Genomic DNA, 12,539 nt, shown 5'->3' with positions numbered 1-12,539 from the left:
CATTATCTATGAGATAGATCTTAATTTGAATATTTTTAGTCTCCTTCCTCTGTTAGCCTGTTGACTAAGCAGATTCCATGCTAGCTGGAACTATCAAAAGCTTGTACATTTTTTTGATGATCCTTGAAAGCTGATCTGAGGTGAAAAAAATATATCTGTAATAAAATTCTTCCAACTTTTCTTAATCATACAGCATTACCTTTAAAGCCCGTTTTTTAAAATTTAAGTGTGGGGTCTTTAATGCTTTCTGAATTTAGTTGTTTTCTTGCAGACATTTCGTTTCCCAGCTAGGTAACATCACCAGTGCTAGAAGGGAATGGAGTTTGCCTTGCATTTTTTGCAAGAAAACAACCAAGATCAGAGTTTCCAGTAGATAAAGTTATCTTTTTTTAGTGAGGAGACATTTTTTAATATACCTATGATATTACATCAGGGGTGTCAAACTGGCAGCCCGTGGGCCGAATGTATCACGCGCAGACCACACCCACCCCAGCTCCGTGAATGGGGAAAATGTCACAAAAGTCACGTGACAGCAATGTAACACAGCGAGTTTGACACCCATGTATTACATCAAGTCTTTACGTTCCAAGGATGTTTCAGTATAGGAGTACAGCAAGTTTGCATTTCTCATGCATCAAGGATTCCTTTAAGTTTGAAACACTTTTGACCACAGAAAGTTAATAGCAGTGAATATTCCAACAGGTGTGATTCAGCAGTAATCTAAAGTTAGAATATTTTGTATACTTTTGCCGAATGAAAGGGAGTCTGTCTTAAAGTAATTATCTGTTTGGTCTCTAATCTCTCGAATTATTATGGTTTGTTTTTACAGGTATTTGATTTGGTTTTCTGTTTGGGAATTCTTCAGTTTGACTTTATAGTCTTAGTTTGGTTTGAAAGTCTTTTGAGATACGTCAATACTGATATTGCTTTATTTTTGAGCTTTTATTTTATGTAATGAATCATCGTTTTTATATACCAGTGATCCCCAACCTTTCTTATGCCGTGGCCCGGTATGCCCCAACCTTTTTTGATGGCGCGGCCTCACGGTTTTTCACAAAAAGCGGCATTTCCGGTAGAAATGGCTTTCTCCGGAAAGCCAGCCATCTTTTTGATGAAAAGTGCTTCCGGTGAGCTTTCTACCCGGAAAAGCTCACCGGAAGCACTTTTTCATCAAAAAACGATGGCGGCGCTCAGCAAACCAGCGGCCCGGTAGGACTTGTTCCACGGACCGGTACCGGTCCGTGGACCGGTGGTTGGGGACCCCTGTTATATACTACTTATATTGCATAATAAACAAAATGCATTTTAATACACATTTCTAGCTGAGTTACAGTTTGAATTCCCACTTAATCACCTGTCATGATCCTTGCCTGGTTTTATTACCTGTAAAATGATTCAGATTTTAAAATTACAGTTATAACCTTATGACTGGCATCCTAGGAATAAAGTTGTAAATATTGTACACTATTTTGACTTTTGCATAAATCAGTAAATTAAGTTTGCATAAATAAGTAAAATGATCAACTAATCCAATGTTTTTCAAACATGGTAACTATTTGATGAATAGGCTTCAAATCAGAATTCTCTAGTCAACATGTTGGCTGTGAAATTCTGGAAGTTGAAGTCCATATGTTGAAAAGTTTTCAAGTTAGAAAAATGTTAAATTAAATATATATGTAAGGAGAACGGGCAGGACAATGCCACAAACTAGGATTTGGTGACTCAGGGACATAGTATAGGGCCAGGATTGTCTAATTTTGTGGGGAGGTTTTGTATGGATGAAGTATCTGAAATTCATTCATTCATTCATTTATTATTTTAGAAAATTTATTATTACCTAGTCACACATGGCGACTCAAGGCAGCTTATACAAATATAAAAACATCATATAAAAATAAATATTCTGTATCTGAGCTGACCATTTCTGCTATTAGGCTGGTGTTACTATGAAAACTACAAAGCTATAAAATACAGCTTATGATTTAATAAAGCAAGTGCTGTTTTCTGTGTGGACCTGCCAGACAGTTTTTCCCCCCCTTATGTTTACCATACATCTGATCTGATTGACCTCTTGCTGGTCAGCTTTGGCTTTAATGTGAATGTTTGCTCTGGTCTGAGCCAGACTCTCCTAGGAATGCTTGGTTGGCTTTTTCTTGTTGGGTTCTTAATCTTCATATCCGGTTTCAGTTAGAATTACACAATCACTGAGCTTCCAGCTTGTTTATGAACTAAGGAGAACTTAGATTTCCTTAGATTGCTCATGTACTGCACTGTTCTCTTCCCATGTGAATTCTGGGACCTGAGACAATCAACCCTTCTTAAAACTGACATTTCAGAAATTATCCCTTTTGCCATTGTACATCAGAAATATTTTATATTGCTTGAACCAAAATGGAGATATTAAATGAAGAGAAAAAGAACATAAAACATATTGTATGGTATATGATATATTCTCTCCCTTATTTTTAATGATTTGAACGTTTTGTCTGATTGCTATTTTTGTAGTTCATAGATGGCATTTTCTTAAAAATCAGTAGTGAAACAGAATTTTTTTAAAAATAAAAATAAAATACATTCTAGTACTGTAAACCTCTAGGCTTTTTGGCCTCAAAAATTAATTTGTGGCAGTTATTGTCTCAGTTGTTCTATTAACTGACTTATATTACCATAATATTGCTTCACAGTTTCTAGATTTTTGGAGAAAAAATATTTTTTAATTTCCTTTTGGTTGCATCCAAATGAAAAAGTGATTTTCCGAAAATTGGAGAATTGGTTAACCAGGAAATTTCTAAGCAAAATCAGTTTTAAATTCTAACAATAGCATGATCAAAACTATTCCTTCTAGATTCCCACAATCGAATAATAAACAGTAATCTAAAGAGAGCACAGCATAGCAGAAGCACCCACCCTTAACCACACAATTCTGTTATGTCTGAAATGTGAACATCCTACTATACCCAAACAGAAGACAAATTGATAATGAAATATTAATCACAAAGCACCTATAGAAGTTATGAAGTGCATTGCATATATTACCTTATGAGTGCTATTAGAAGAAGACAGGTATACAAGCAATGGTAGATTCTGTGTTTTCCAGCTTTGGAAGTTGGAATATTTTTATGGATGAAAGAAAATGGTTGGGTTTGCTGAGGCATCTCAGTCAGCTTCAGTTTCTGCAACATCATTTATGGAAAATTAAAATATGGCACAATAAGAACTGAATGTGCTTCCTTATCAACATAAAGCAACAACTAAAATAGAGCTTTCACATTATCTTAAACATCATTGTTGTCATTGGCTTCAAATTTTGCCTCAAGTTGAAAGAAATCCCTGAGATGATGAGAGCCTGTGAGAACCTGCAGGTTGTTTATTTTACCCATGGGGTTTTAGAAATCCTCTTTCTAAGAAATATGGGATTGTTTTAAGCTGGAACATTTTACATACTAACTGATTTTTAAATAAATATACATAGATTAGCACTGTAAAAAGTTAAAAGAAATCCATCTCTGCAATAAGGCAGCATTGAACATATGGCATAACATGCAACAGTAGATATATAGGCTTCATACCCTAACAGGCCACCCACAGGGAAAAAAATCCCACAAAAAACCATCATAACAAATGGAAGTGTTAATCCTTCTCTTTAAATTACAGTATTCTTAAATCTATTACTCTTTGTGGGAGTGTTGTTGTTTGATGCAAAAGGATTGTGTTATATTCTAGAAACCTTAATAAATATAATCAACTGAGTGTTACAGAATATTTTGGCAACTCATCCTAGAAGATGTCTATAAAGTTAAAAATAAGTTCTACGATCACTCAGTTTCATGAGTCTGAGCTGCAAGCTAATTTGATCCTGTCACCGACTACTGATTTTACTATTTTACAGATAATTGTGCAAATACTCTCTATAAATTATACTCTTCGTGTGCAAATAAAAGTTTAATAATCTCTTTATTTTTATAGTGCTTTCTTGTGTCCTAAGTGTTGTAAAATATTTGTGTTCCTCAGACTTTAAGGTAAGATTATTAGCACTTAGACAAAATGAGAATTGCTTGGTCAAGCCACTTGGAAAGATATGTGAAACTATATTTGCAGGATTTAAGTGATACAGTATGTCCTATATTAGGACAAGTGTTTGAAAGAGTTCAGAGCCTTACTCAAGAAAAAGCCTTCAAATGAAGAATTTCCAATTTTATACAATTGGAACTAAGTCCAGGAATACACAATGGTGTTTAAACCACACTGCCCCTGATAATAATTTCCAAGTAATAGGAGAAAACAGAAAGCTGCCTAATTTGCATTATTTTTCATAGTTACAATGATCTTTAAATGCATCTCTGTTTAAAAATGTCCCTTGTTGGCTACACATGAATATGAAAATATAAAGTAAAGCAAAACAGCTTAGCTAGGATACCCCTACTTTAAGTCAAGAATGGAATCGAAACTACAACTGGAGGTGATATTGTCCAAAGTGAAACTGGCACACAGCATTGATTTCCACCAGGAATTCTAGTAGTCTTAAAGATGCAGGGACTACTTGCATGTTAAGCCAGCATTTCTGATGTCATCTTGTATTTCATAGAATTGGAAGGGTCCTAGGGGGTCATTGAGTCCAATTCCCTATACACTACAGGATTCCTTATATAATTTCCCATATATTATCGAGTCTCTTTGAAAACCTCCAATGAAAGGAAAGGAACCATCCCCTGTGTGATAACTTTTGCCACTGGCTGACAACTTACTCTTACTTTGGCAGCATATTTTCCAGAATTACCAGGCACAGGGTACTATCTGTTTGGGGACATCATATTTGAGAAGAATCAGTCATTTCCTACATTAGAGGAGGCTACTAGGAATAAGGGTGGTAAAAAGGGGACCAGCGATTCCTAGTGTAGAGATAGCTTTTATGTAAAGATAATTCGATAACCCAAGGTCATCAAGGATCCAGCAATTTATTTAGAAAGATGGGAGGAAATAACCTAGAGTTGAAAATCTGAAGTATAAATATATATGTTTTTGAGGTCTTTACATGTAGTGGACAAGCAACAATTGTACCTGATGTTTCACTCTTGTTTATAATAAGAGTAATGAAACAGTCTTATCTGGGAATCTTCTTTTTTAAAAAAAAACAAATTTTATTCAGTTTTTCACATTAAAAACAAAAATCTCTTTTTAGTGGACAACATATTTCCGGGTCATCACCTTTACATAAATATGACAGCGATTATACATTCATATATGCATACTTAATTCTATTATTACTTTTTCCATTCCAAATTTTCAGTAAGGAGAGAAACAAATACATTAATTCTAGCCTCTTTCATTAATCTCAATCGAAACATCTTTTTGTTTCATTTCAATTATTTCAAATATAATCCTTTAATATTTATTTTAAAAATAAAGACAAACAATATGTGTTTGCCTAATAATAATAATAATAATAATTAATAATAATAATAATAATGTTACCAATGTCTCTCCTTGCTTTTAATAGTCTAAATTAACTTATTAATTTAGCTGGTTCTTTAATCTGTCATATTCCCTTTCCATTACACATTCTTTTTATAAATTCTAGATTAATACAAATTTTAACACTAAAAAAAAAGAAAGTATAGGTTTCCTCCCTTTTACTGTTTTGAGTGTGACACCTCAATGATTAAAATATACCTTTATTCCCGCATCTTGATTCCCAATAAACCATTATTTTTAAGAAGTTATAATAATAATCATTACATTTTTTCATTTGGATTTCGCAGCATATTTCCCCCCCTTGATTTTTAATAAGAGTTATCAGTATCTATATTACCCTATTTTCTAAATATTTTTAATTGCAGAAATATTCTTATTACCCCTTGTCACCCTGCAGAATCCCCTTTTTAATTCATCAACCATTATCTCTGAAAAAACAATTTCTTTTCAACATTTTACTATTTCCATATTTCTTTAGTTCATGCACCTGTTTCTTACTGCTTCTCCTCCCCTTCTTTTCCCCATATCTTTTCTCATTCCAGTTTATATCCCTCTCTTTCTTAATATCTTCCTTTCCCCTTTTCTGCTGGGTCTTTCTGCCTTTCCTGACTTCACAGGTATTCCCCCTTTTGATTGCCTTCTTAAATTTCAACTTTTTAATCTTCCTTCTTTCCCCACTTTTTTGTAGTGTTCTTTGTGTTAATTGTCTATTTAAAATGTCTTCTCCTTGAATCGACTCCTCCTCCTCTGAAGCTGTTTCTTCTTGTTCTTCAATCGCCATTTCCATTTTTTTCTAACACAAAGCAAAGTGATTCACCTCTTTCCTGTAGTAATTCTCTCATATTTTTAAGTTCCATTTTTAATTCCCGAAGAGATATCATCATTACACACTCTTATATTTTATGATCGTTAAAATCCCCCCCAAAAAAACCACTTTTACTTTCCTTCGTTCTTCTTTCAATTTTCTAAAGTTCTCAGTTATTCCAGCCGAGGGTCTATACCAAAAACATCAATCAATCCCACAGTCAGTCTTGCTTTTTTCTTTATTCTGGTTCTGCTTTCACTTTCTAAGATTCTTACTTTGTTTCAATATTTCTTTAATGTTATATCCACACAAGTTCATTCAGAAACAGGATGCTTTCCCTTTTGTTTGAGCTCAAGTTTTTGTCAAAAGGTGGCACTCTCCATTATACAAAGTCTTCACCTTTCCCCCCTATTTTTTTATTTAAGGTTTTTCGAACCTCAATATTCCAGCACAGTCCAGTCTCCAATTTGTAAACTTTATTATTATTATTATTTGACAATCTTAAGTCCAGCTTTATTTTATGCCTGTTTATTCCCAAAATATTTTAGTCCAATTTAGTTAAATCTTTAGTTCCAGCTTCTTCCTTTCTCGGTTTGAAGCCCTGCTTAGATGTCAAAAATATTTTCTTTTTTTTCCCCTGTCCCTTTGTAATTTCACCGTTCACTTTTCTTTTTTAAAAAAATTCCATGTTACCTTAATCCCGGGGTACTTTTGTTTAATTGCATCGGCCAATTGTCCCGGTTCAGATATTATCCACCTCTTTCTTCCCTCCTGCACAAATCTTAATCCAGCTGAGTCCTCCTCTTCAGGTTGGCCATTTTAAACCACTGCTGCAGTCGTGTTCGGGGGAAAAAGACCAAGCCCAGGGGGGACAACCTGGCTTGTGGCTTCCCCTTAGTCCGCCGCCCCTCCAAGGCAGCTTCTGCCCCTAATCGTAATAATCGGGGCTCTCCAACGAAAGAGCATGGACCATAGCCACAGAGAGTTGCGATCTACAGTCCGTCAGCGAGGAGGCTCCGCCTTCTTCCCCCTTATCTGGGAATCTTCTGTCAGGTGTGGTTGAAAGCTAAATTGAAGGTTAAGTATCTGGAGACCTGTGTTATACTGCTCAGCCATGGTATAAAACCTGACAGCTCTTGTTTCAATAATACTCTCAAGCATTCAATGATATAGTATTAAAGTGAGGGCATTACTACTACTTTAATAATTGAATTTTAAAATACACATCCTTCACTTTTACTCCCTGTTCCCTTTCTCCTGATCTAATTTTTCAAATAGCATATGTTTCTATGTTAAACTGAAAGTTTTAATCCTAAATACAGGAAGAAATCTTTGTATGTTATAATTGTTCTATCTACCAGAATTTGAAAAAAACAAACCAAAACAAATGGTAAGATTAAATGGTAGAATGCTGTTTTTTATGTAGAAGGTCCTAGGCTGAACCCTTGACATTTCCAGAAGGACTGAGAAAATTCAGTATGAGGAAACTTATATATTCTCTCTTTTAAACTGGACAACTGTATTTTGAACCATTCTTCTTAGTAACCATTGACAGTGGGGTACATCTGTGACCTTCAACACTTTCTACACTGAGTAAAGTCATATTTTTCTCTGCTGAAGTGTAAATCCAAATACTGTGTTATATGGAAGAGGGAGAAGGATTTTTTGCTTTCCCCACAAAGATCATCATCTAGTAAAGCTCGGTCATTTTTCTGTTCATATTCATTAACAATTCTAAGCCTAAATGCTTTAAATATGTAAGTCTTCCTAAATAAGTAATGATGCTCCATTTCTAGCCTTTCCCTTGTTGTTCCTGACCTCACTATTCATATTCTAGGCGATATCAAAAGCTTTTAGGCATGATTATTTCTGTTCTCTCTCAACATCTGAGATATGCATGCGGCATTAACTGAATAAGTATAACACCTCCTTGTGTTCTCTGCTTTGTGTCTGAAGGCAAACATTCATGTGACAAATGTAGCACAGTTCTTGAGCAAATGTTTAAAGAGTTTCTTGCACAACAGAGATGAGCAAACAGTCACATGGTGAGTATTCACATGGTGGGAGAGAATACATTGCAGAAAATGTGCCAGCATCAAGTACTTTAAATTGCCTTTGTGCAACCAAGAATAAGTGACAGGAAAACATTGTTACTGCTGTCTTTTTTAGCATAAAAGGATGACATGAGCTTCTAAAAGCATACAGCATGAGATGAACTTTACAAGTCAATCAAAAGTAAGAGAAAGGTGCTATTGAAAGAGCAGTAAGTTGCCACTGTCCAGCCTTTCCTCTAAAATTAGACAGTGTTGTACAGTGAAATGGCCAAGCTCATTGGACACATGTATTTCAATTCTTTGATGCCTCTTTCTCTCCCTCATTGCCCCAAGTTTTTAGAAATGTCTTTTAAAAATGTTGCTTGCAGTTTCAAACACGTTACTGGTGTCATTATCATTATGTTTATGTTTCTATATTGCTCTTTCTCTCAAAGGAGCCTGAACTGATACAGAGTATAAACAAACAAAAAGATCAAAACAATAAATGGTAAAATTTCCATAAAATGAAACAGTGTGAGCAGAACAATAACTCAGAGTTCACTTGGGCAATCTGAAAGGCACTTTCATTCTGGGGCAGTGGTTATCTTGCAACAGTTTGTCTGGGTAAATCAGGAGTTGTTTTTAAAAAAAATGAGTGGTGGGCTTACCATATTTGAGAGAATAATACTAATAATGCAGAGTACACGGAATCACTAACAGTATAGCAGAACAGAAAAAAAATATTTATTTTCTCTATGAAGATAATGCAAAAGTTCCCTTAAATCTAATCACTACAATTTTCAATAAAAGCATATTTATCAGACCTGCCACAACTTGAATCTCTAAAAAGAAATGGTCCTTGGCTCCATTTGCTTAGATAGATATGGTTTCATTAAAGATCAATTCTATTGCAATATTGCATAGCTGGAACTGAGAATCGTGGGCCAAAATCCCTAACTTCTATTTTTCCCTCCCTTAACTGTCTCTCATTGCCCACCCCATTGTAACCAATCAGAATCAGTCAAGATGTTTTCATAACGATCAGTCCAAGCACCTGTTTGGTATGTGGCTTCCTCCTTCCAGCTGGGTGACCTTGAGGCAGGGTCTACAGGAGGTACAGCACTTATTTTCATTTCCCCAAGCATCCTCTCCTTCATTCCCCCTCCCCACAGTTCATGATAGTCTGTCACTGCATAGCAGTGAAGCACAAGCAAGTGTAAGGAGGCAGCTGACAGTATTGTTGAATAATAGATAATATTAGAGGGCTAAATGAACATAATGATGTTGTCATTAGTCCAATTTCAATTGTTTCCCCCCGAATTAACTACCTATTGGTGCAGTATTTATTTAAAAACAAGTTTTAAGATACCAATTCCTCCAGAACCTCCTAATCACTATATGTTTATTTGTATGCACTGCAAGAAAATGGCAAGGAAATCTCCCTATTTTTATTTGTGAACTGTTGGTAGGTTAGTCAATCTTGCCACAGATTCTCTCCTGCCCAGAATCACATTGTTTTAACTGGGTGGTCTTATAAATCCAGAAATGCTAATTAAAAATGTTTCATGCCCATTTCTCCATGAATAGCTTTCAGATAATTCCAAATCATCCGAAAATTCACCAACGGGTTCTATTTTATGAGAATATTTCTGAAATATTTCTTTTTTTTTTTCACTCTTCTGAAAAAGAGGGAAATTTTCTCCACCAGTTTTTTAAATTCTTGAAATAGCTTCCATCTCTCACCTCAGTAACACATTGTGGAAAATGCCAAATGACAATCTAGCTGCCAATAGAGTTTTTCACAGCAAAATCTGTTGGGAAACAAAGAAAGTAACTGTGCCCTGGCTTCTATTAAGGGGAAGTCCCACTTCTTAAAAAAAGGATTCAAGAATTTCTGCTCTGTCTAGAACAAAAGGGCAAAACAGTATGTCCAATTCAACTGCACACAAATGACATAAATAATTTTGAGAGGCTAGTTACATACAAATCTTTCTACCAAAAAGGTTGTTTCAACATTTACTACAATTATATGTGTGAAAACTCTTCTATAATCTTAAACATTAATTAATTTCCCTTTAATATTAAGGAGGGAGATTTTACCTTGCAATGATCTAAAATCACAATTTGCCATTATATAAGGAGGCTCTCTACTTGATAAGGTGATGAAACGTATTTTTTTCTTTTTACAACCCGGTAGCCCCTTAATTCAGTGTATAGCTGGGACAACTGGATGGAGCTGAGAGTTTACTGGCTGGATGTCCTTCCTGATGCCTACGTGGAGTTTCCAGCAGATATTTTTTCTGCCCTAAGAGAGAAACATCTGCTACTGCCTAGGATTGAGCTCTCAACCTTCCAAGTGGGAGTCAAGCATCTTCACTACTAGGCCATCATGCCACTCAAAGGTGATAAAACATTTAAGAAGTAGAAAATAAAGGGGAACAAAATGGAACAAAAGCAAACAAAAAAGGACTAAGGAAAGAGCAGATAACAGATAATCAGAGTTGTAGATCATCTAGTGCAACCCCCCCACACAAGCAGGAGACCCTATACCATTTCTGACAAATGGCAGTCCAAACTCTTCTTGAAAATCTCAACTGATGGCGCTCCCACAACTTCCAAGGGCAAGCTGTTCCATTGGTTGATTGTTCTCACTGTCAGAAAGTTTCTCCTTGTTTCCAGGTTAAATCTCTCCTTGTTCAGTTTCCATCCATTATTCCTTGTCTGGCCTACAGGAGCTTTAGAAAATAGCTTGACCCCTTCCTCTCTGTGGCGGCTCCTCAAATATTAGAAGACTGCTATCATGTCTCCCCTGGTCCTTCTCTTTACTAGACTAGCCAAGCCCAGTTCCTGTAACTGTTCTTCATATGTTTTAGTCTCCAGTCCCCTAATCATCCTGGCTGCTCTTCTCTGTACTTTTTCTAGAGTCTTAACATCTTTTTTATAATGTGGTGACCAAAACTGGATGAGTAGTCTAGGTGTGGTCTTACTAAGGCTTTATAGAGTGGTATTAGTACTTCCCTTGATCTTGATTGTATCCCTCTGTTAATACAATTTAGGATTGCATTAGCTTTTTTGGCTGCTGCTGCACACTGCTGGCTCATATTTAGCTGGTTGTCCACTAAGACTCCAAGATCCCTCTCACAGTTACTGCTATTGAGACTGGTTTCACCCAGTCTATATGTGTACTTTAGGTTTTTCTTGGCTAAGTGTAGGACTTTACTTTCTCTACACTGAATTTCATTTTGTTAGATATGGCCCTGTGTTCTACTCTGTCAAGATCCATCTGGATCTTGAGCCTATCTTCTTGGGAGTTAGCTATTCCTGCCAGCTTAGTATCATCTGCAAATTTGGTAAGTTCCCCTTCTATTCCCTCATCTAAGTCGTTAATGAAGATATTGAAGAGTACTGGGCCTAAGACGGAACCTTGTGGCACCCCACTGCTTACTTCCCTCCATGTAGACTTAGACCCATTAAGGACTACTCGTTGAGTACGGTTTGCCAGCCAGTTGCAAATCCATCTAGTGGTGGTGCTATCTATTCCACTTTTTTCTAGCTTGCCAAGAAGTAGGTTGTGGTCTACTTTGTTGAATGCTTTGCTGAAATCTAAGCTGATTGTGCTGAAACATCATACAAATTGGATTTCAGAAACACTCAGTATAGGTATTTTAACTTAGGTTGAGTATACCAAATAGTTATTTTAATGAGAGACTAATGCTTGCTGCAAAACTCTCTCCTACTACAACCTGTCTAAGTATTCAGGTCTGCAGGATAGGCTATTTTGATGATGTTGCCCATATTGTCAGCAATATATCTTTCTGGGTAGCATGAGAAGGCCATTTCTCAAGTTGCTATACGGCTATGGGGTATTCCCCATAGGAGTGGCCCTTCACCTTGTTCTATCAGCATTTGGAAATTCTGTTAAGCTTTGCCCTACTTTTAATTGTTAATTAGATTTAATAGTTTTGCTTGATCATATGCTATCAGGACTGTTAGTAACCACATAGACTGATTCCATGAAGATTTAATTTTAGTTTTAATTTGTAAAATTTATGTTTTGTGTTGCAATTTTGTAGCTGTGTTGAGTACACATTGGGTTTAAACAGAAGAAAGAAATAGCTTGCTACATGAATTAATCTGCTTCTTTTATGCCATCAAGTTTCACTTATAAGAATATATTTTTCTTGTTGATTTAAGGTATACATGATCTACAGGGGTGGGATCCAACCGGT

This window comes from Notechis scutatus, chromosome 6 (genome assembly GCF_049901735.1).
Source record: "Notechis scutatus isolate UNSWTSFEM ecotype Mainland chromosome 6, rNotScu1.2, whole genome shotgun sequence".
NCBI lineage: Eukaryota > Metazoa > Chordata > Lepidosauria > Squamata > Elapidae > Notechis > Notechis scutatus.
The sequence above is the reverse complement of the archived record's forward strand: the minus strand, read 5'-3'. Positions refer to the sequence as shown.